The sequence below is a fragment of the Lissotriton vulgaris genome, chromosome 4_1 (assembly GCF_964263255.1).
Source record: "Lissotriton vulgaris chromosome 4_1, aLisVul1.2, whole genome shotgun sequence".
NCBI lineage: Eukaryota > Metazoa > Chordata > Amphibia > Caudata > Salamandridae > Lissotriton > Lissotriton vulgaris.
The window spans coordinates 750308751-750332583 of record NC_141691.1 but is presented as its reverse complement, the minus strand read 5'-3'; positions in this window follow the sequence as shown (position 1 = coordinate 750332583).

Below are 23833 nucleotides of genomic sequence, written 5' to 3'. Positions count from 1 at the left end.
AAGAATATAGGAAGGTTACTAAGAACAGACGGGACTGCATTAAACAGGAGGCGTGGGAACAACTATCAACTATCTTCCAGGCAATTCTGGGCTGTAATCAACCATCCATATTTCTCGGACTCACCCAACACAGATATTGACTGTGTAATACCAGACGAGAGGTGGCTGGCTCATTTCAGCTCCGTCTATGGTGATAGTGGCGACTCCACCCATCTACAAAATATGCCTGGTTTGGTGGTCACACCCCTACACTTTTACAGTGTGGAGGTGGAAAAGGCAATTTGTGCTACCACAAGGAACAAAGCCCTCGGCCCAGACGGGGTGCCAGCCGACTTTTATATACATTCACCAAAACTATGGGCTGGCATCCTGGCAAATGTGTTCACAGCCGCAAACAGTACGCCTTCCCCAAAAACATGGGCGACCTCCACAATAGTCCCCATATTTAAAAAGGGCCAAAGGGACGACCCAGGGTGTTATCGGCCCATATCCCTTTTGGACTCTGCCATAAAGATCTTGGGCAGAGTCCTTTTGGCAAGGTTAAGGGATAGTTTGGAAGGATGTGGCGGTTTGGCTGACATTCAATACGGCTTTAGGGAAAAAAGAGGCACGATTGAACAGTGTTCAAACTTACATCTACTGATCGCTAAGTATACGGTGGCCAAGGAGGGGTCCTTGTACTTAGCATTTATGGACCTCTCCTCGGCCTTCGACTTGGTCAACAGATCAAAGTTATGGGAAATTTTGTTGAAGATGGGGATTGACGAAGACTTGGTGGGGTTCATAGCGTCCCTACACCGGGATCTATTTGCCGCAGTTAGGGTAACAAAAGAAGGCAGATGCACGACCCGTTTCAATTCGAAACGGGGTGTTAGGCAAGGCTGCATATTAGCTCCCCTACTATTTACAATTTACATAAACGGCCTAGGTAAGCACTTATAAGGGGCAGCAAGAGACGTTCCGCGTGTAGGAGAAGTTAAGATCCCTGCTCTCCTATACGCGGACGACGCCGTTCTCATAGCACGCACAGGGGTGTGTCTCCAAAAGCTGCTGGACGCATTTGGCTCCTTTATGGACCAGCTTGATTTGAGGGTCAATGCTGCTAAATCCCACACCATGGTCGTTGGTCCACAAAAGAAGAAGGCTAAGGCAAAAACATTCTTTTGTAAAGGAGAGGTAGTCTCTAGTATTCCTGTTTTCCCTTACCTGGGTGTGCTCTTTGATAGCAAGGGTACCTGGGGACCCCAGATACGAGCCAAAAGCCTAGCGGTAACAAGGACATCAATGGACATTCTGGGTTTCGCCAAAAGGTTGGGTCATACACCAATGAAAGCCATCATAAAGGTGTACAACAGCAAATCCCTCCCTGTGGCTTTATATGGCGCGCCTTTATGGGGCTATGTACGCTTGGATAAAATTCAGCTAGCGGAAAATAGATTTTTACGTTCCCTTTTGTGCCTTCCCCAATCTTCCCCGACTTTTTCTATTCACATGGAACTGGGTTTGGATTATGTTCAGGATAAATTGAGATTGGCACCTTTAACATATTGGCTCAAGACCTGGCTAAACACAGAATTAACGCTAAACCACATGAGTATGAGGGATGTGATGAGTCTAGAGAATAGTAGCATGATTCCATGGCTGGCCTACCTAAAAAAATCCTTTAATGACCTGGGACGCCCAGACTTATTTACTGTTCCCTCTGGTATTACAAAACAGGATGTGGATGTAATTAAAAAACAATTCATGTCAAGGGAAAGTTTGTTGCGAGAAGAATCAGAATTGTTAAAGCCCACAGTACGTTTGCATTATTTGTCACTTTATTCACTTGCAATTGAGCTCTATTTATGTTTTGTCACAAATCCTTTCCATAGATTTCTGTTAACAAAATTTAGGTTCAATCTTATTCACTTTTATTTGGGCAATTTGAACTCTTGGATTAAACCAGAGTTAGCACCACCTTGCACTTGTGACAATTTTTCAGTTCAAGACACGATGCACGTTATTATGTTTTGTGATTTCTTCTCTGCACAAAGAAAAAAATACCTGTTACCTGTTTTAAGGGAAGCTGGCTTCTCCCAGGTGAGACCAGCCATGCTTTATTTAAAATCTCTGGGAAATATACGTATCACATTCGCCATGGCAAATTTCCTAGTGGCAGCGGCCAGATCAAGAAGATGTATGAACTTGTCAAATCAGTGTGTATAACCCGTTTTTAGTGATTTTAAAATTGTTTTTATTGTAATACCATGTCAAATGAACTCGATTGCAAAGAAATTGTTTAATCCTATTTTAATTGTATATAATATTGTTTTTATGTCCTTTGCATGATTTTAATCAAATCGAATAAAGTTAATTTGACTTACATGCTACTCTTCTAAATAGCGTTAGTGATCACAGGTAAGTGCTCGCCTCAACACTCGCTAGATACTTTTACTCCGGCACTTCTAAAACTATTTATTTCACTCGAAAAATCTCCACAGATAAAGACGCTTCTGCTCACGCTGGGATTCTCAGTGAAGTGCGCAGCTTCAATCTAGCGCGCGCCTCACCTGGGCTTCAGCGGTGGCAAAGGCTAACAACTAGACTGCTAAACCGAACGCGAAACCGGCGGCCATCTTGGAATGCCGAATTCGCGTCAGCTCAGACCAGGAAGCCTTACTGGTCTAAACCTTCTGTCCAAAGACCTCTTGTGCATAATAATCGCTACCTGGGGTCTTAGGGTCCTGACACAATGCTTCCCAAGCAACTACAGGCAGAGGTACCCCTACACTACATAAAGTACTCCAATCGTTACAAAAGGAACAAAGTTACCAAGAACTCCGAATGGAGCAATCTGTAACAGTAATTGGCCCTAAGCTAACTAAACAAACTAAAAAAAGTGTAGAATATCTTACAAGACCAAGTAACTCTATACCCAACTACCAGAGGCCTACAATATGTCTATGATAGCAAAAACAATTCTTTAAACATATCTAACACATCTATTCTTAGCAAATATTAAACATAAAATATATATATCAGATACATGTTAGAAACTGTAACAAAATTGTCAAATATATTTAATAAAATGTATTTAAATATATCTGAACAGTTTTCTTATAATTTCTAACATATAACATAAAATAATTAAACAAATAAAATGACAATCCCACCCAAAAAATAAATAAATAAAACTTACTCACTTTGTTGCTGAAGACAAACCTTTGTAACGAAAGAAATCCTTCCATATTAGTAAGCCATCCAAACAATCCAAAGGAACCCATAAAAAATGCAAAAATGCAAACAAATCCAAAAAGATTCTTCTCCAATACCATTCAGTCGAAAACCCTTAAAAACACGAAAATAGTTATCAAAAATGTATTTAAATATATCTGAACAGTTTTCTTAAAATTTCTAACATATAACATAAAATAATTAAACAAATAAAAAGACAATCACACCAAAAAAAGAAATAAATAAAACTTACTCACTTTGTTGCTGAAGACAAACCTTTGTAACTGAAGAAATCCTTCCATATTAGTAAGCCATCCAAACAATCCAAAGGAACCCATAAAAAAATGCAAAAATGCAAACAAATCCAAAAAGATTCTTCTCCAATACCATCCAGTCGAAAACGCCGAAAAAACACGAAAATAGTTATCAAAAATGTATTTAAATAAATCTGAACAGTTTTCTTATAATTTCTAACATATAACATAAAATATTTAAACAAATAAAATGACAATCCCACCCAAAAAAGAAATAAATAAAACTTACTCACTTTGTTGCTGAAGACAAACCTTTGTAACGGAAGAAATCCTTCCATATTAGTAAGCCATCCAAACAATCCAAAGGAACCCATACAAAATGCAAAAATGCAAACAAATCCAAAAAGATTCTTCTCCAATACCATCCAGTCAAAAATTAAAAAAACGCTCCAAGGAAACCAGATGTAAAAATTAAAAATAAAAACACATCCATAACGATTCTTCTCCAAAATCAATCCAACAATATACCATTAAAAACCCAAAAATAGTTTAAAAATTAAAGAAACACTCCTTGAAAATGCGAAAATGTTAGAAAGTGTGTTTAAAAAAGAATGAATAATATTCTGCACACTTCTTACTAAAAAAAACGCAATCTTCTCCCAAAAACGACATCCACGCGAAGTACCTGAAAAATAGAAAAAAAACATACCCACACACACAATTCACCCCAACATACATTTTCAAACAATATTAAACATTATACATATCATTTCATTAACATTTCTAACCCTATTCCTACCTCAACATAGTAGGCCCAAAACGAGTAAAACGGAACCAAACGAAAACAGTAACTCCCGCCTGAAACACACACATCCTACAAGTACCCAACACTAGAAAACCTATACACACTCCACAAACACTCAAACTATGGGGCCCATTAGGATGGCGGGCGGATTACCCCCACCAGGCTGGTGGTAGCCACCGACAGCCTGGCGGGGGCAATCCGCCCGCCATCCGCACCTAAATTCCCCCCACCATATTAGGATGGTAAGGGGCCCGCGGCGGACGGAAAGACCGTCCGCCGCTTTTCCGCCCCCGTCGCCTTGCGGCCGGGGTGGAAAACGTTTAATATGGTGGCGGTGTCTATTAGACACCGCCAGCCATATTAGCATGGCCCAAAACAGATGCCTTTCCGTGGCGGCATCGAAGGCATGCAATCTTCACTTCGGGGGCCCCCTGCGGGCCCCCGGAGTGAAGGACAGGTGGGGGGTGCGCACGGGGGGGTACCTGTTGTATCCCCCTGCATTTGCATGAGCAAAGCGACAGGCACTGTGCGGTGCCTGCCGCTTTGCATATGTGCATTTTTAGCATTGTGGCGGGTGGTGCTGAGAGCCTCCCCTCTCAGTACAGTTTTGAAAGCCTCCCACAACACCGTTGACGAGGCCACCGTACCTTCGTTGTCCTCAAAGTATCGGTCTATAGAAAGGGTGAGTTTTTTTCTAATACCTTCACTGCGCAGATACCATGCGTTTATCGTTGCAATGCAACCCTCAAGCTTCTCCTCAAGTGTGAGGTGAGCCAATAGAGGTGAGTGGTCCGAAATCCCTCTCGCTAGGTGTGCCACCTCCTGAATTGTCATGTCATGGTATAAGGGCGCTAGTATTGCGTGTCCCGTGGGTGGCGGGTACGCCAGAGGTCTATGAGGCCAAAGGCCTCGAGAAAGTCTGCCAGCCACCTATGACATGGCGGTGTGTCCCTTGGTGGAAGTCTGTCAAGAGTCCCCGATATCACAGCGTTAAACTCACCCCCCACCAGGAGTTGCCCTTCCGGGAGCAAAAGGAGCAGCTTCCCAAGGTCCTGATATGATTGGGTTTGATGTCCAGGCGGGATATATGTAGTGACTAGGTTCAATCTGTAACCCTCCCATGTACCCGACACTGTCGCAAAGCGCCCTAAGGGGTCAGAGTCTGTGTGATCTATGACTAGGGGAAAGTTACGACGAAGCAAGATGCCCACCCCCCGGGATCCAGAGGTGAAGCTGGCATGGGCCGATAGGGTGTAGACCCACCAGTTTAGTGCGTGGCATGTGTTACCCAGAAGATGCGTCTCCTGCAGGAGTACCAAATCAGGGAGGTCCCTCTTGACAAATTGTAGCACAATGGTCCATTTAAGCTTGTCCCCCAGCCCGTTGACATTCCAGCTCATTATCTTTAGATTCTTATCCCACTTCATGACAATGTGTCTCTTTCACCGGTTCACCCTCCCTGCATTTCTTGAGGAGACATTTCTGACTTGACATCCTGCACATTTTAACAAAACTTTCAGCAGCACTAATGCATCCCTGGTGTGACCATACCACTATCCCAGAACTGGCCCCATCTTCCCCCCCGTCCCGTCCCATCCCCCCCCTCCAACGCCCCTTTCCCCAACTCCCCAGGTTCCCACCCCCCTCCCTGCTCCCCTGCTCCGTAGGTTTGAAACTACCCACAACCCCAAATAGCAGAGTGCCTTTCGCCCTGAACTCACCCCGGAAGAGGAAGAACTTACAACTTTAAATAACCTGTCTTCTTTTCCTAGTGGACCTTTTGCCAGGGGCGCTCAGTAGCCCCGGCCGTGTCGGCCGCCCAGGTTCCCTCCCCCCCAACATAGCAGTTGAACCGTGCAGAGTACAAATCCTGCATGAAGATTGTTCGTTACCTGTCCATCACATCCTTATGCAGTAAATACAGTCCCCCCCGGTGCATCAGCATACATAAACATGGTGTTGTTCGTTACACTCTTGTTTACCGCACGTAAGTCCTGAGACCTCTCAGTCTCCACGACCCCCAACAGCTTCTGGGGTGTCCCATCGAGGGCTAGCGGATCTGGACCTCCAGGAGCGTTGGCACTGACGATCCAGCTCTGTTCTCCCAGCCGCAGATTCAGGGGATGCCACCTGTGTGTCCCTCCAGCTATGTCCCTCCGCTCCCTTCCCAGTGGCAGGCAAGTCTTTGTCCAGCCAATCCTGCACCTCCGATGGCGAAGTGAAAAAGAAAGATTTGCCTCCGGCAAGGACCTTGAGTTTGGCAGGAAAGAACATCATGTATTTGATACCCTTGCGATGATCGTCCTGGGCGGTGCTCCTGGTTTAGGCATTGGGATGGGTGTCCGGTGTGCGCGTTCGATCGTGAATATTTTCGACAGACGCTTGGGCTTGAGGTGGTTGAGGATCAAATCCTCAAGAAAGAGTTCCATACTGGGCCCCTCGAGGCCCTCCGGCACACCCATGAGGCAGATATTACTCCGTCGTGCCCGTCCTTCCTGGTCCTCGAGGCAGAGTGACATCTGTCGGTGTTGGTGGACCAGGTCGTTAACCCGCTGCTCCAGCCGATTCGTCGATGTCTGCAGCTCCGCAATGTCCGCCTCGCTGGCCTTGGTCTTTTCAGAAGTTTTGTTAAGGTCCGTGCGGAGTAGATTGACCTCAATGGACACCTTGTCTATTTTAGTGTCCAGGGTCGCCCCCAGTGAGTGGATGGCCTCCATGATGTTAGTTAGAGACGGCTCCTTTTGGCTCTGTTGTGCGTCCGCCGGTGTCTCCTTTTGTGGTGCGCCCTTCTGCACCGTATATTTATTTAGTTTATTTAGTTTGCATGGAGGTGCCAGGCTTGGGCCTCATGATTGCGCTCTTTCTCCTCCCCGTCTGGTCCACAGGGTCAGGCTGCATCAATGTCTCGCAAAAAAGGGGGGATGCTGAGACTCTTCGGAGACGCAGTGGCCCCTCTCAGCTCGCTGTTAAACAGCCCTCGACATTGTGCCGCAGTTGTGGGCCCCCCACGTGGCAGCTACAAGATGGCGCCCGGACCTGGGTTCAAACAGGGACACTCACGGCCCCATCTGTGCCTCTCTCTGGCCAAAGGGCGGGTTAGTAAAGTGTTCTAGGCCCAGATGCGGTTCCAGAGGGCCTCAAGGAGCATGCGTGGGTCCACCAATCCTTCATGCGCTAATGTCCATATAGCTGCGCGGCCCACCTTTATACCTAACCGCCAGACACTCACGGTGGCTGGGGCTCGCCGTCGTTCAGGGCCGGGGAAGAGCTGCCGCAGTGACGCGAGGCCCGGCCTGTGTCTGTAGCATGACGCTGCTGTTCAGGGCTCCGGCCCATTCACAGAACGTTAGGGAGACACCGCCTCCATCCGGCGGCAGATCGCTGGTGCTGTGTCGGGGCCGTGTAGCTCCCAGGGTGGTCGCCGTCTATGGTGTGCCGATGGCAGTGTTCCGGGGGTCCCGCAGGATCCAGCAGCCAGGCCTCGAAGCCGGGGCCTCGCCTAGCGCTAGGGGCCACTCGCCGCTCGTTCCCGCTCCAGGCCCCGTCTCGGGCGGAGCTCTCCAGGCTGCCGCTCTGCGGTGGAAGGTCGCACATAGACCGGAGTTGGACCGGAGAATGCCGCAGCTCCCAGGGGTTCACGCACTGCCGACAGTTGGCAGGACTTGTCGGAATATGGCCGGATTATTGTTGTTGGTGGCTCGGTCGCCCGGAGCTCCGGGATTAAGCGGCCATCTTAGCCGGCGCTTAACCACGCCCCCTATTACACAATTCTGTAAAAAAAAAAATACTTTATTCAAACTAAAATGAATTTGTATATTTGATCATTTAAAATTTTAAATTTTTGTTAAAATTATTTATATTTTGAAATTTTACAAATTAAATGTAAAAATGTATTTAAAAAAATACACTATTACACAAAAAAACACAAACCCCCAAAATAAATGTCAACATTTAAATTTTTAAATTATTTGTAAAAAATATTTGCAAAACATTTTTTATTTATAATTAAAATTCACATTTCCAAAATGAAAATTTCTAAATAATTTTTTTTTAGAAAACAAACATATTTAAAAATGAAATTTCAAATTTAAAGAAAATGCACACCCTGCACACCTAAAAACATAAATAACACACCGAAAACAAAAACACATTTAATTTTTTTTAAATTAAAATTTTTAATTAAATAAAAAATCCCATATTTTAACACACTCCCCACCCATTTCCTCTAAAAACACACATCCCACTCCTAAAATATAGACTTTTTTTATAGACATTTTAAAAATCAACACTCTATTTCCCTAAAAATCCAAAATCCGGCACTAAAACATATTAATAATTCAATTTAAAATAAAAAAAAATCAAATTCACATTTTTAAAACACTCCCCACCATATTCCCCTAAAAACCCACAACCCACCCCTAAAACATAATTTTTTTTTAAAAAATGTAAAAATATAAAAAAATCAAATATATATATTTTAAAACACTCCCCACCCTATTGCCCTAAAAACCCGAATCCCACTCGTAAAATGCATTATACTTTTTTTTTTTAATATTTAAAATGTAAAAATATTTATAAAAATGTAAATAAAAAAATATATATATTTAATTTTATAAATTAACAAACACATTCTTTTTTTTTACAAACACCTAACTTTTTCGACATTAATAACAGTCACACATCGATATTCTGACACTCTATATTTTGCCTTTCAATATTATAACACTCTATATTTTAAGTTGCGATATTTTTAACTAACAAAAAAAACGATATTTTAAACAGTTGATAGTAACTACTCGATATTTCTAACTTCGATATTTTTTTTTTAATCGATAAAAAATACCTCAATATTACTGCCATCTCGATATTACTAAGTCGATATTCTGTCCAGTCGATAAAAATTACTCGATATTTAGACTGCACACCCATTTAAATGCTGTTATGAGGTCCTAAACCTATAATCTTTACCAACAAGTACAACTTTCTCAGAGGCCCTTTTCACATCCCCAGCCGTTCTGAAATAATTGACAATAAAAATAAAACATTTATTTAAAGGAGAAACCTACCAGCCCTTCTCAGCTATCTTTCCTGTCTTCCTCTCTCCATCCACACTATACCACTGACAAAACCATGCCCTGCATATGTAAATTGATACTTGTATAGCGCACTACTCACCCGCTAGGGTCTCAAGGCGCTTGTACGAATACCGCTGTGGAACCCATCCTGGCTTTCCCTGTGAGGCGTCCACTCCTGGGCACCCCCAAGGTGGAGGCCAGGCATCCTTAGTGCTGTGGGGGCCGTTTTGGAGATTAAGCAAGCTATTGCCCAGAGGTGCAGAGTGAGACTCCATGATTGGAACAGGCACCGAGGCGAGAATTATCAGGTCTGAGGAATTTTTGAGCCCAAGACCCGCCGAGGCGGGGAATTGAACCCTGGTCCCGGGCTAGACCTCTGCATCAGGGTCTGCCGCTCTAATCATTGAGCCACACTTCTCCACATATGCTGCCATTGTAGAGTTGTTTTCTCATGTTGCTTTTTTTAACAACCAGTAAATCAAGGGATGTAGTCAAGGCCATGAGAATGCCTGTACAACCAGGACCTGCAAACAGGGTGCAAAGATTATCTGTACCAGGAGAGTGGAGTGGCATGTAATAAAAGGAGGTTGGCTTGGGGACTTTGGTTCCATGACACTGTATGGGCAACATTGTGCAGTCGCACCAAGATAGGATCTTCCACCATTGTGCCAGCAGCCTGCATCAGATGAGTTGATTGGTATGTAAAGAAAAGAGGATGGTCTTGAGGCTTTGGCTGCACAGCATTGCATGTTCTTGGATGATGCATTACGTGGAGCTGCAAAGCTAGGATCTTCTAGTATTGTGCCAGTAGCCTGCTATCCATAAGAGCACACTCTGTGAAACTTGCCGAAACTGTGGTAACTGCAGATAGCCATGAGCAAACCAAGAATAAATCTGAGCCCTGTTCCTCCATAGATCCCAATGTGAAATCTAACCCTTGCCAGGGAAGGGCACAGAGGCCTCATAAGAGCAGTCACCAAGCAGCCTTAGGCGACATGCAGAGCACTGCAAAATCAAACCAAGCCATGCCTAGGGAAGAGCTAGGAGATGGCCTTCAGTACCCTGTGGAGGGTTCCCCAATGAAAACAACGCCTCAATTACCCTGAATGCTAGGTAAATAGGCAGGGTCACAACTCTTCCACTCACCGAATCCTCTTTCAGCAGCCAGTTAAATGTATCTACCTTCTTGACCTATCCTGCTTCCCCTGCCTCTCTCCTCAATGCCCAATGCCAGAATATCAAAACACATTATTGAACTAACTGGTTACATGTAAGCATTTTGTTTAAGAGCAGCCAACAACAAAGCTCATTTTCTAGAGTACCTCCTTTTTGCTGTCCTCTTTTCCTCTCTCCCTTTTCAGTCAGCCATAATCCCCCAACCTTTGGGGCATATTTTGGCGGTCATAAGGAACAATAGAATTTAAACAGCATAGGATTTGTGAGGTGCAGTTAATTTGAAATAAAATCAAATATCCTGGGCAGGTCGGAATATGTGTGGACATTAGGCTGTTCAATCGAATCATAAAGAAGTCAAAGCCAATCAATGTCACTAAAAAGAAGATATTGGTGGTCATACATTCTCTGGTTGCTTGATTAGGCAGTGAAAGCAAACCACAGTCAGAGGAAACTGTTAACATTTTTATAGAATTACCCAGTATGCAACCTTTTGGCACATAAACTGGAGAACTAGATTTTCCAATCTATTCTAGCACACACAAATGAGGCCACATTCTATTTTTTCATTTTAGCATCACACTCTAGGGTTATTACCACTACTACTTCTGCATAGTTTATGATTCCACAATCATGAAAGGACAAAATATCCTTCTAAATGGTTTGAGGTCTCTAACTTTCCTAGAAAACTACTAAATAGTTGCCACCATTGTGAAATATCATCAGACCAATTAATCAATCAATCAATCAATCATATCATTTGTAATGCACGCTAAGTACCCGTGAGGGTCTCAAGGCGCTGAGGGAGGGAGGGGGGCTGCTACTGATCGAAGAGCCAGGTCTTGAGACTTCTTCTGAAGGCCAGCAGGTCCTGGGTCTGTGGAAGGCTGGTAGGGAGAGTGTTCCAGGTCTTGGCGGCGAGGTAGGAGAAGGATCTGCCGCCTGCGGTGGTTTTCCGGATGCGTGGAACTGTGGCGAGGGCGAGGTTGGCGGAGCGGAGGCTGCGGGTGGGGGTGTAGAGGCTGAGTTGGTTGTTGAGGTATGCTGGTCCGGCGTTGTGTAGGGCTTTGTGTGTGTGGATGAGGAGTTTGAAGGTGATCCTCTGGTTGACGGGGAGCCAATGCAGGCCTCTTAGGTGGGGCACTCTGGGAAAATGGTAGAAGGTATTCCTTGAGTAAAATCAGTACCAGACGGAGGCACATGGGGACCCACACCTTACACACGGTTTAGTACTCGGCTCCCATAGGCATGACACTGCCATCCGCCACAAGGGTGTTATTTCAGGTATGGAGGCAGGCCCTGCGAGGGATGGCGTGGTGTGGCAGGCTGACGAAGGAGACTCCCCTTTGGTCCAATGGTAAGTTGCTGCAACTGGCCAGTTTGGAGGGTTTCCGGGACTGGGATAACATTGGGTTATCTACCTTAGGAGACGTAATGCGAGGCACGGTCCTAAAGTCTTTCCAGGATCTCCAGCATGAATTTCAGATGCCAAAAACACAATTTTACAAATACTTGCAGTTTAGGCATGCAAATTTGGAGTCTCTCCCTGATTTCAATCCCATCAAAGCTAAACTGTTTATGGCCGACCTACAGAACCATAACATTTCCAAGATCTACCAATCCCTAGTGACAAATTGCCCCACTACATTAGACAAATTCAGGGAGACATGGGATGCAGACCTCTGTCCTTTGGATGGAGAGGACTGGAAGGAAGCACTTGCTTTCGGCTGATCCAATTCAATTACCTACACCACTGTTAGAAATGGGGTTACCAGTTCTACGGGGGTAGCATGGTGCAGAGCGGGCAGGCCAAACTTCTGAGGACATGTGTGAAGCATCCATGCAGTACGCACAGACGACACACCAGGCACAGCACAAAAAGAGATACAACACCGGTTTGGATGAAAAAGAATAACTCTTGTATTGTCTTCAACCTGCAACCAATATTCACAGTAATCACAATGTTGCGCCAACTGGTGCCAGGGCAATATATACCTGGGGATTATTTACAGGGGTAATGGGAAAAAAGAAGAAAAAGGTAAGTCCATTAGTTTCGAGGCTGTAAGGAAAAAAACCATAAATCAACCTCAGTTAGCATGAACTCACTAGGCCAGTAACACTGTGCACATAACCATGGCCTAAACATCATGGGCATCACCTCAGGCAGGTAAGTAGACCCTAGGCCTAGAACATTAGCGGGCATATAATGGCAGGCATGCCGCATAAAAATAAACATTAGGCATAACACACAGTAGGACCTGCATTAGCGTCTCTTGCAAAAAGGAACAATAGGCTTATAACATTAACATCAGGCCTAGACAGGTATAATCAGAATAGCCTTGAGCCCCCTATGCCCAAACTCAACAGCAGTGAGGCAACAGGAGGTACACCACTATATCAGGCAGGAATCCTATGAGCTTGGAGCCTATTCACAGTAGCAGCACATACCAGGTGAACCTAGGGTAGCTTCCTGAGACCCAGAAACATGGTCAACACCACGGGTATAATGGATTCTAACAGGGGCCCTCTTTCATTAACATATACCCCTGGAGCATCCCCGTAGGCCTAAGTAACCTTGTACACAACCTCCGCCAACCTGCTATAAGGTTCTCTCAAAGAACATTTACTGACATCACAAATGTTACATGTAAAGAGAATCACATCTAATCCCATACAAATGGAACTTCGTTTAGATGAAATGGGCAAGAGATTTGTCAACAGAGGATATCCTGAACAATTGATCCAACAGGCCAAAAAGAAAGCCTGTGAAACACCTAGAGAGAAACTTTTGACTAGAACCACAAAAAACAAGGAAGCCAGAATGGTATTAGTGTCCAAATTCTACACCTTAAGCGCAGCCTATAAAAAAATCATCATACGACACTGGCCTATTTTGACTGCTGAACCGGATTTTGGCACAACCTTTGAAAACCCACCCATCTTTGCTTACACCCGCAGTGCTAACTTTAAAGAAATTCTCCACAAAAAAAAGCCCACTCAAACCAGCTACAAAGGCACCAGAACCTGCACGAATTGCGGGAACTGCAATAATATAATCAGGGGCAATTCTATTAACCATCCAATGAAAGGGAATGAAATAAAACTACACGTTAATGCTACGTGTGACACTCAGAACGTTATATATTTGATCAAATGTCCATGTGGAATAATCTACATCGGTAAGACAGAAAGAAAAATCAAGACTCGCATCAATGAGCATAAATCGAAATATCATAACTCAAAACACCAAGTCAAATGTGGCAGTACATTTTAATGAAACAAGACATAACATTTCGCAACTCAAGTTCCTGATTCTTGAGGTTGTCATGAAACGTGAAGTTGTTGACAACAATAAACAACTGTTAAGGAGAGAGATCGCCTGGATTTTCAGGATGCAATCTATGAAACCGATGGGACTGAACGACCGTTTGGAATTTTCTTGCTACCTGTGAAATCACCCGATTTTGGGTGTTGCATATCGTTTACATTAATTCCTATTAGTGCTGTCTAACTTGTAATTTTTTCACATTCTATTATGTGATTTAATTTTTATTTCCTGTCACAGTCTATACGTAGCTTTGTTCATTAGTTTTGTTTGGAGCCCCGTTGTTTTCATCTTTTCACTCCCATCATGGCCGCTTATGATCGTTGTTATTTAGTCCTTTTTCGTTACCCATCACTTTTTCACAGTCCTTCCTCCATATCCACGCTTACACCTCTTTTAAGTTTTTCCCCTTCCGGGTCAACACTGCGAAGGCCGGATTAACTTGCACGAAGAAAGAACACTCACCATCAATTCAGTAAGTCGGCGATTATTGCCGCGTTTACTTAGTTTACTTAGTACCTTTTTGACCGTTTATACGGAACTGAAATGCGGTTAGCTATAATGTATGTTTCTTTCTCCGATCATTGCAGAACCAATTTTCTCATATGTCGGATGACACGTGAGTGCTCCGGACGCCGTCTTTTTATTTAATATCACCCATAGACACTTAAAAAATTCTGTTCAACACTAATATGCACTGGCCGTATTACTGTTTATACACGCCCATCACTTTGTCACTACCACGCACATATATACGAGATTTTTTTAGTTACATGTCGACCACCGCGCGAGCACCCCTCACCATCACATACCTGGTTGTTATGCACCAGCGCCATTCAGTATGTTATAGTGATGTACAGTTTATTTTCGCACACTTAGTGCTATATCTTCTATTATTCTTAGATCTCCCGGATGAAGGGCCGAAACGCCCGAAATGCATTGGAGTAGTTTAAAATGATGAAATGATTACTTATTCAAAAATACGAATATCAAAGAAATGAAAACATATATTATTATTATGAAAATCAATGATGATATTGAATTAAAATTCTGAATCAACTTTTTGTGGAATCTTGTTTGCTCAAGAACCTAAGGAGTGCCCACATCCACAGGGATGTCACCAAGGCTTCATGGTGACACTTAACTGAAGTGATTCATAGACGTGTTTAGGACGGACACGCCACCTGGTGGAACACCCAACCTTCTATTTACCTCTTCTAATCAAAAGAAGATACAAACATTATTAACTGTGTTGTGCATCCCCCGCCAGTTTGCTTTGAGATATAGCACTTGTCGGGCGCAAGGTCCCAGCAGCCTCAGGGACCTATGCTGGCCCTCCTTCCTCAGGGGCCAGGGAACAGAGCAGTAGGCACTACTGGACCAGGTCGGCAGTTAGTGGGAACTCATCAAAGCAGGGCGGTAGGCTTTCACCATCCTCCACTGTAGCATGGCCCTCCTCCTACACAGCAGCCTGAACTCCTGCAGTGGGGCTTCCACTAGCCTTAGGGACAGCAGAAGGGTTCTAGATAAGTGCAGGGTCCAGCACACAGGCCCAAGTGGCGGTATCCCTGGGAGTAGGTCCCCTCACGTTAATGTCCCTGCTCTGACTCAGCACATGGCGGCACAACCCCCTTATTTATATGCCCCTCACCCCACCTTACCAGGCAGTGCCAGAAGCTTCTAGAATTCTCAGGGGAACTAGTTCTAACTGACTGAGGGGGAGTAGAGCACCCTGGGTGCCAGGCTGTCCCTCTAAATGCTGTGACTGCTGGGTACCAAACGTCTAGACCGCTAACCTACTGCAGGCAGGTGGCACAACACATAGCCATGGCACCCATTTTAAATGCGACATTTCACCAGGGCGCATTTCTACAATGGGGGTTAATAAGTGCACATACCATTGCGTTACATGTTCACATTACACAGGGCATCTCATACCACACATGGCCTATACAACTTTCTTTACCATGGGGGAGACATCCTAACATAGGGGGGTGAAAAGCAAAAAATTTTGCGGAAAATGGGCCAAGTCCAACAACCACGTATATTATACTTGCCTCAGGCTGTGGAGGGCAGGTTTAATAGCGTCCCGCATTGTCTGCGATGTGGCCATGAGAATGGCATCCTGTCCACACGATTTGGCAGTGCATGGTGCTTAGGAGGTTCTGGCAGGAGGTTCTGGCAGGGAGTATTGGCCTGTCTTGCTGAAGTTTTGGGGTGGGCGCTCCCTGAATCCCCAAAACTGATGATGTTGTCGACCAGGGATAAATCCTCGCTGATCAGGGTGAATGATAGTCTTTATGACCTTAGCCAATCTGCTTGCTAATATACCCGAATAAATTTTCAGATCAGAGTTCAAAAGTGAAATGGGTCGATACGACCCTATTTTTTCCGGGTCTTTATTAGGTTTTGCAATTAATGAAATTGTGGCATCTAACCAAGAGGACGGAATTTGATCTCCCTGGATAAAAATATTGTTGAGTAATTTCTGGAGTGGGCCTAAAATTTCATCTATATTGTCCTTATAAATCTCTAATGGCAAACCGTCTGGACCTGCAACTTTATTCCTTGCCATCTTCTTCACTTGAGATCTGATCTCCCCCTCCGTTATTTCCTTTACCAAGAAGGCTATATCTTCATTGCTCAGTTGTGGTAGGTTGCTCAAAATAGCCAAATTTTCTAGATCATCAGCTGAGCGATTAATATTTTCAGAATAAAGTTCTTCATAAAAAGATCTAGCTTCCTCCTTGATCTCACCATCTTCAGACAGAACAGAACCCGTCCTTCTTTGTTTTAGAGATTTGATGTTGTTTCTGGTCCTCTCCGACCTGGCTTTCCAGGCTAACAATGACCCACATTTTTCACCGTATTCAAAATTACGTAATTTGCTTACTTCCCGTTTATCTTTAAGTATTTTTTCATTTCTTAACCTGAAATTTGTTTGTAAGTCAAAAAGTTATTTTTCCCATCTTGATATATCAGATTGATCGTTAGAAATGGCAGAAAGGAGTTGCTGTTCTTTTGATTTGATCACTCTGAGATCATTAATATCCATTTCTTTATTTAACTTTCTAGCCTGGGTCATTTGCGAACCATATGTTCCTCTTAAAACAGATTTAAATGCATCCCATATAATATAGTCTGGAGCTGTTTTATGGTTAAACACAAAAAACTCTAATATATTCTCCTTGATTTTAATCTTGAACTCTTCATTTAACAAGATGGTCCTGTCTAGAGTCCACCTGTATTCTGAAAAATTATTTTGAAAGTTAATGTTTAACTCAACTACTGAGTGATCAGACAACCCAATTGGAATGTAAGAAATGGATTCGGTGTTTGCTAGCAGTGATCTATTAATCAAGAAAAAATCTATTCTGGAGAACTGATGATATTTTTTACTATAGAAAGAATACTCTCTTCAAGTACCGTACTTAACTCTCCACACGTCACACAACAAGTACTCCTTCATAATATTTTTCAGAACAGACAGAAATTTCTTAGGGCAGTTATATTTAGATTTTGAAGTGCGGTCTACTTCAGGATCTAATAACAGATTAAAATCACCTCCTAATACAATAGGGATCGTATATTGCAACATATAGTTTTCTAATTTCTGTAAAAAACAGGGCTTACCCTCATTTGGGCCATAGTAAACCCCACATAAGAATTTAACTGCACTAATTGATACTATTGCGACTAACCACCTGCCTGACTGATCTGTGGCCCAATCGTGCGTAACAATTCCTTTATTAGCGCAGATTATTATTGCCACCCCTCTCGTATTGCCTGATTGTTTTGAACAGAAAATGTCCTGAACCCATTTATTCTTAGCAAAAAAATTTCTACATTCATCTGCTTCCAAATGGGTCTCTTGTAGAAGAATTAAAGAAGCCCCCTTATTTTCCAAGAAGTGGAGAACATTTATTTGTTTCTTGCGACTCCCTAAACCGTTCAAGTTCCAGGAAAGGATTTTAGTATGCCTAGCTTGAGACATAACGAAGTGTTAAGCTATGATTTGTGGCTGGCCAAGAGCATGTTAACCTGTGGTGACAAGTAAATTAAAAAAAAAAGTGATACTTTAAGGCGCATGAGGACTTTTTTATCTGCTTTTTTCCCCCAGCCCTTGAAACCCCACCCCCCCGCCCCCCGCCCCCTGAGGAACCCTTTCCTCCTGATTGGCGAAAATACGCCCTAAGAGGCCCTGAACCCCTGTTGCCCTGCCTATAAAAAGAAAAATATAGATCTCTAGATCCCCATCTGTACCTATATTTATTTGTTTACTTCCTAGAGTTATTTATTTATTTCCTTTTTTTCCCATTAATTTATCTCCCTATTTTACTAAATCAGACCACACCACACTCATCCCCCCTTTTTTTTTTTTTTTTTTTTTTAACCCTTGTTAAACACCCCACAACATGTTATGTATTTTTTTTTTTTTTTACTCTCACTCTCCCCCTCTTTGAATTTACTTAGAATTGGGGCAGGTGGTAAGAGGTACAGCGGACAACCCAAGTGTACACTATTCTGTCTGTTTTTTCATCCTAGCTAAAACTGCGTCAGCTTCCTCAGGAAAATGGCACGTGTACATTTTATTATTCCACATAATTTTGAGGAGCGCTGGAAATTTCATTTGGACCTGTGCCCCATAAGAACGTAATTCTGGCATTCTAGAGCCTAGCTCCCATTGTCTTTGGGCAGTCTTACTACCTATATCAGATCTAATGTGATAGGGATTAGCTCGAAAATGTAAAGAGGTACGAGATAAGCATCTAGTGAGAATCAGCTCTTTTATGCTATAAGTTTGAAAGTATACCAAGATTTTCCTAGGTGCCTTTCGATCCGGATGTAACCTAAATGGATCTCTATGGACCCGCTGAATCTCGGCTTCCAAATTAATATCAGGTCGATCCTTAAGAATGTCTTCCCGCAGCAGTCTGCAAACAAATCCCTTTATGTCTTCCACTTCTGCCCCTTCCGGAATTTTTAAAATCCTCAGGTTGTTACGTCGTGATTGAGTTTCCAACCTCTCCAAATCCATTGTTAAGGTCCGATTCTGAGCTTTTAAGGCGACTATGTCTTGCGAGTTAACTTTTGAGGACTCTGTAAGTAAAGAAACTTTTCCCTCTAAAGCACTTGTTCTGGTACTAATGCCCTCAATTTTGGCCTCCAAAAGATCGAATCTATCATGCAATCCCTTCTGATTTTTTTTGGAGATCTCGAATCTTTCCAACAAATCACCTATTAATGAGTGAAGTAAGGAACCCAGGCTTTTCTCTACTGCTTCGCTTCCTCCGCAAGCCCCAGCTTCCTCATTTAAGGGTGAAAATAAACCATCGTTTTCCAGGCACTGTGTGAGAAGATTGGAGCTCTGTGACCTGAGATGCTTGTTCGCCATTCCCCCACAATTCCAGCCGCCCCAGATACCTCTGAAGAGTTGGCTGATTCCAAAGCCGCATATTTATTGCTCAGGGGAAAAGTAACTAGAAGAGGGGAGACTGTGCTATCAGTGGAGTTGCCTGCGGACTTCACAAGCCCATGCTGGTTATTTATTTCTCTTTCCTCTGTAATTGTTTCAATATTTGTTTCAATATTGTTTACTTTAGATGATACTGCTTGCTCCATGATCTTAAAATAGCTCTTGAGTGAAGGGGTCCCTTTCAATGTTTGGGTCTGTTTTGATCCTTTAGCTTTCCCCCTTCGTACCCCCCCTTTCTTACTTTGCTTACAAGGTGAGATAGGCACCGGGCCACTACTTCCACCCTCATGTAAGTCGGCGGTATTAAGAACTCTTTCTTCTTAAGTTCTTGTTTAGAACGCAGCTGATAACGATTTTTGACTGCGCTTCTTTTTTCACTGCTACTACTACTGACAGTCTCTTTGGAGGGTAACTCAGGAAAGCCAACTATAGTTTCACCACCGGAGGCAACTTTTAAGCTAAAGGTAGCATGTTGTGACTTAGATACTGCTTTGTCTGCCTCCATGCACACAGCCAAATCACCACAGGTAAGAGACACTATAGCTGTAACAGGAGCACGGCGTGTAAATACTGCAGCTGCCCGATACCAGAAAGCTGCTCTCGAGCGCAGCCATGCATTATAACAGCTTACCCGCAATCCTGTATATTGCGCTACTTGCGTGGTGATGCTGCCGTGTCCTGTGCCCCCTAGCTTCAGGGACTCCTCGTGGCTCGTGACCCGATACAGCTGCCCCGTACTTGGCTCCTCAGCGTACCTCCGCTCGCGCTCTCGCTCTCGGTCTTCCCCTCGCATCCCAATACGCCGAATAGGTTGAGTAGGTTGAGTAGGTCCTAGCGCCTCCAGCTTTTACGCGTCCCGTGCTCAGCAGCCTCACAGACCGCATACCGTGCAGGGAAAAGAAACGGGAAAAAACTCAATATAGCGGGGTATGAACGTTGACCGATAGCAACTCTTCATCTCACTGTTAGATAAAACGCAATCGTCCGTGATCGTAACGGGGACGAGACCTGTCGAAGTGCTTCATAGGGCTTTAGGGCACGGAGCCTCGCAGCAGCCGTTAGCCTGCCGCCGCCATGTTCCCTTCTTTCGCTTTCTGTCCCTCTCTTAACCCTGATCAGCGAGGATTTATCCCTGGTCGACAACTGAATGAACTTACATTCCAAGTGATTGGTGCGATAGACTATGCAATCCAGAAGAAGAAGCCACTCGCCATTGTTGCTATAGATGCTGCCAAAGCCTTTGATCAAGTGAACTGGCTTTACCTATGGAAAGTGATGAAGAAATTTGGCTTCCCTGAGATTTATATAAAAGGTGTTGAAACTCTATACAGGGGCCCGAGAGCCAGGATTTTGGTAAATGGCAGCTTGTCAGATTGGTTGAATGTTTGTAGAGGAACAAGGCAGGGATGTCCCCTGTCCCCACTATTATTTGACATATATATTGAGCCCTTTGTTTGTTCCTTAAGGAAAGACCCTATAATTTCTTCGTTTAGCATTGGAGAGTTATCAATCAGGACTGCATTATATGCAGATGACCTTCTCCTTTATATCTCTAACCCACTAGAAGCAATCCCAAGATTATTTAGCCTAGCTGAGGATTTTGGTTTTGTCTCAGGTTATTGTATTATTCGGGATAAAACTGACGTTATGTGCTGGAATATCCCAGTTCCTATTCCAGAAGCTAAACCAAAGATGAGATACTTGGGTATCCAATTAACCCATGATCTAAAGCAAATTCCTAAGACTAGTTGGGAAGAGGTAATAAAGGAGATTAAAAAACTCTTGTCCAGGTGGAACGCTCTTCCCTTCAATATTTATGGCAGAGTTAATTTAGTTAAAATGATTATCCTACCTAAGGTGACGTTTCTGTTTAATTCTATTCCTTTAGTATTCAACAAAAAAGATATTATTAATTTGCAAAGCAGGATAGGATCTTTTATTTGGGCAACTAAAACTCCAAGGATAGCTTGGAAGAAATTAAGGAGAGGATTGAAATTAGGTGGACTATCTCTTCCGGACTTATTACTTTATTGTTATGCCTTCCAACTTAAAAATTTTAGGTTATTAGCCAATAAATTGGACTCAACATCTAACAGTTTACTCTTTCAGGCTATGCTGCAAGACCTCCCATATGATGCAGACTTTTTTCTGTTTAAGTTTGGTGATAAAAAATTCTTTAAAAAGGTTAGACTAAAGCTCTTGAAGGCGGCTCTATATTATTGGTCACAGAGCTGTAAGTTGTTACGTATTCCCTACTACCATCTATACGCCCCGATTTGGGACTCCCCTGGCACCCCCGAATGCTTAACTGACCAACTGGCCCTTCCTCTAAAGAGAGCTGGCCTTTTCAGATGGGGGGACTTCTGTGATGAGTCGAGAGTCTTAGAATGGGATTTTTTGGTTGGTATAACTGGCGGCACTCTCACAAGATTTAAGTTTTATCAACTCTCGGCCTGGTGGGATAGCCAATATTGGGATACAGAGGATGAGAACCCCCTGTTGAGGTTCATTAGTAGTTCTAGTGGCAGGAAAGGAGAGACTGCTCAATGTTATAAAATCTTATTAGGCTACAAAGACAATCTGGAATCAGAAATCACCAAACTATGGGATCCTAATACGGTTCCGATTACAGAAAACTTAGAAAAACTGTGGAAAGATTCTTTTTCGATATCTCAGAAAGTAATCAAACCATCCAATTTAAGAAGAAATCATTTATACACAATGTATAGAGTATATTGGACTCCAGCTAAACTTTCCAAATTGTCAGCAACCCAGTATCTTTGTCCCAGATGCAACTCACAAGATGCAAATGACATCCATATGTTTTTTGATTGTCCTAACATAAGTAACTTCTGGGGACAAGTGTGTAAGGTTTTGGAGGAGGTACTCTCATTTTCAATTATATGTACCCCTAGATTGTTTTTTTTGGTCTTATCCCTGATTATGTTGTTAATAGTAATCTATTACAGTTTATTTTCTATGTAATAGTGATCGCTAGAAGAGAGATCTGTAAAGTATGGAAGCGGCGTTCCCTCCGACGTTTGCAGACTGTCTTAAAAACATCATGGCGGTGAGTAAACTAGATACTTTATGTGGGGGTGAAAAGTCTGCTAAATTGTGGTCGGTGCTAAAAACCTGGAGCGAAAAATAAACTAAAAGTCCAATGATTATGCCAGAGGTCTTGTGGTCCTGTCCTTCCTATGCAGCAAGTACCATTACGAGAGGAAGTTGGAGGGGTAACAACCCTACCTCTGGGCAATCTTCAATGGCTATCCACAAACACGAGGGCCGGGACAGAAGGTTTGTGTCAGTGGCTTGAAGAGCGCTAATTCAGAGTATCTATTCACTGGTGGCATGTATGAGGACACAAAAAAGAAAAAAAAAAAACTGATGATGTTACATATAATTGAGGGGTGGGGAGAAATATTTATAAGCGCCATCTGATGTTATTGGGATTTACGCTTGCTAAACGAGACATTGCTCGAAAGTGGAAGGCAGGGACACCGCCATCGCTCTCAGCATGGAAAAATGGTCTTGATTTTAATATGGGTTTGGAGGTTCCTATTTTTAAAGCTCAGGGGTGTCCACAGAAGTACTTTAAGATCTGGAGGAGGTGTGCAATTTATAGAGTCTCGGATATAGAGCCCCTATTCGGGGGATGTTGCTGTTAAGGTCCAGAGGGTACAGAGGAATATGTCATTTATGGTCAGGCAAATACCTGTTATTAATTGTGTAGTGCAAAGATGGTGCATTGGGGGGTGTTTGTTTCTTTATTATTTCACTTTTTTATGCTTAATGTTTTTAATTGTTTACCTGACATAAGCTAATAGCCGCTTACACTCTGTTTATTTTAATTTTGCCTAGCTCCTGACTATTTTAAATTGTGTTCTTTTAACAAATAAACTCTACTACCTGCTTAGTTGCACCCTCCGGTCTGCCGCGGATTTCCGTTTGTGCGGAAAGGGTGTTAGGAATCTAGACTGCTCAGGGACACTTGCTGGGATGGCCGCCATCTTGGTGGTGGTAGGTGGTCCAGCTGGGGTAACTCTTTTACTTCCGGGTGGGGGGAGCATAAAAGCCACTTGGAAATGCGAGCAGGCAGTGGACGTGCACAGCGGGCTTGCTGCTGGCGCACCGAAGGGGCGCCAATGGCAAGCCCATATGTGCCCGTCCGCGGCCGGCCGGGGCCAGGGGCCCGAGACTATGCCTGTTTTCTTTGCTATTCGTCTGCTGACTTCAACTCCCTGCAGGGAGACTGGGACCTTGACCTTTATACCCAGAACAGGTTGGAAAGCTTGGGGATCCTAGTCCTGAGGGGGGCTGACTTTCAACATTTTTCCAAACCCCTCACTCAAGAGCCCCTTAGAAAGCACAGTAAACCCTTAAAGTCTCCTACCGGCCCTGCCCGTCTAGGACAAGAGAAATTGTCAATCTGTTATTTAAATACTCGATCAATGGTGAAACACCAACTTGAGATTTTCCACCTCCTTGACACCAGCAAACCAGATA